A 2,500-nucleotide genomic window follows, 5' to 3' on the forward strand; every position below is an offset into this window, starting at 1 on the left:
ATTAATATATTATAATATAATTATATAGTATGTATATGATAGAAAAAAAAAAAAAAAAAAAAAAAAAAAAAAAAAAAAAAAAAAATATATATATATATATATATATATATAACATTTAAATAAAAATATACAATTAAAAAATTTAATAAAAATTAATATAATATATATATATAATATATATGTTTGGTTGTGTGGTGTGTGGTTGTCCTCTCTCTCTCTCTCTCTCTCCTCTCTCCTCTTCCTTTTCTCTCTTCTCTCTCTCTCTTCCTCTCTCTCTCTCTCTCTCTCTTTTTTATTAATTATTTAAAATATAATAAATTTATTATATATATATTTATTATTAATTATTAATAATAATATATTTTTAATATTATATAGAATATAAAATTTTGTTGTGTGGGGGTGTGTGTGGTGTGTGTCTGTGTTGTGTGTGTGTTGGTGGGTGTGGTCTCTGTCTTTGCGTCTGTCTGTCTGTCTTCTCTCTCTCTCTTCTCCCTCTCCCCTCTCTCTCCTCTTCTCTCTTCTCTCTCTTCCCTCTCTAATTTTATATATATATATATATATTATATATTATATATTATATATATATATATAATTTTTAAATAAGTACAATAAAGACCCCATGTGTGTGTGTGTTTTAAAACATTACATAATATATTATATATATATATATTTTAATAAATAATTATTATATATATAGTATTATAATTTTATATATATTATTATTATATATATATATATAATAATATAGTATTGTGTGTGTGTGTGTGTTGTGTGTGTGGTGTGGTGTGTGTGTGTGTGTGTTTTGGTTTGTGCGTACGCGGGGTTGTCTGGTTTGTGTTTGAAATATAAACAACACCACCCCCACACACACCACACACACACACAAAAACACACACACACACACCCACCCAATATATATAGGATATAATATATAATTATATATTATAAAACATAATAATTAATTAATATATATATAATAATATATATTATTATATTATATATATGACAAACTCCTGTCTTTTGTCGCTTTTTCCTTTTCTCCCTCTCCTCCCCCCTCTCCTCCCCTCACACACCACACACACCACCACCACACACACACACACACACACACACACCCCAAAAACACACACACACAAAACAAAATATAATATATAAAAAATTAAAAAATAAATAAAAAAAACATAAAATATTAAAAAATTAAAAAAAATAAAAAATTTTAAATATAATTTTATATATATAGTGGTGTGTGTGGTGCGTGTGTGTGTGGTGTGTGTGGTGCGTTTTTGATATAAATTAATATATGAAATTATACAAGTATAAAATTTTTATTTTACAATAATATAGATATAATATAAAATATTTATAAATAATATATAAAAAAAATGAAAATACAAAACAAAAACATACACACACCAACACAAACACACACACACACACACACACACCCCAACACATATATATATATATATATTATATATAATAATATTTATTTTTATATATTATATATATATATATACAACATAAAACACATGCAATCTATCTATGCATTATATATATATATATATATTAATATATATAAAAATATATATATATATTATTATATATTATATATTAAATATATATATATAGAAAATAGATAATAGATAATAGAAGATGATAGATAGTAGATAGAAGATAGAAGTAGTAGATGATAGAAAAGTAGATTATACATATATAGTTTAATAATACTAATATACTTTAACAATATATTATAATATTATATATATATATTAAATATATATTTATAAAACGTATATATATATATTATATATATAGAATAATATATATATAATATATTTAATATTTATAATATAATATTATTATGTACACGTACAGACACACGGGTGTGTGTATATTGCATATATACACCACCACACCCCAAATATAATATAATATATATATATAATTATAATAATATATATATTATATTATATATATAATTATTAATTAAAATATAGATATAAAAAATATAGATAATATGAATATATTATGTATATATATATATATTTAAATATATTATATATATATATATATATATATATATATATATATATATATATATGTGTGGTGTGTGTGTGTTTGTGTGTGTGTGCGTGTGGGGGGTGGTGGGGGGTGTGTGGGGGTTTTTTTTTTTTTGTGTGTGGTGGGGGTACGCGGGCGCAGGGTGTGGGTGTGTGTGTGCAATAATACTAATAAATTAAGTAATATAAATATATATTAATATATAAAATATATTTAAAACAACACACAACATCTCTATCTATCTATCTACATCTAACAACTAAACATCATCACTACACACACTTAAAATATATATATAATATATATATTATATATATATATATATGTTTTTTAACATGACACTACGAACACACACGCGTATGTGTGTAAAAACACACCCCAAAACAAAACACACACACAACACACCCCACACAATAATAAATTAAATAAATAATAG

The sequence above is a fragment of the Penaeus monodon genome, chromosome 8 (assembly GCF_015228065.2).
Source record: "Penaeus monodon isolate SGIC_2016 chromosome 8, NSTDA_Pmon_1, whole genome shotgun sequence".
Classification (NCBI taxonomy): Eukaryota; Metazoa; Arthropoda; class Malacostraca; order Decapoda; family Penaeidae; genus Penaeus; species Penaeus monodon.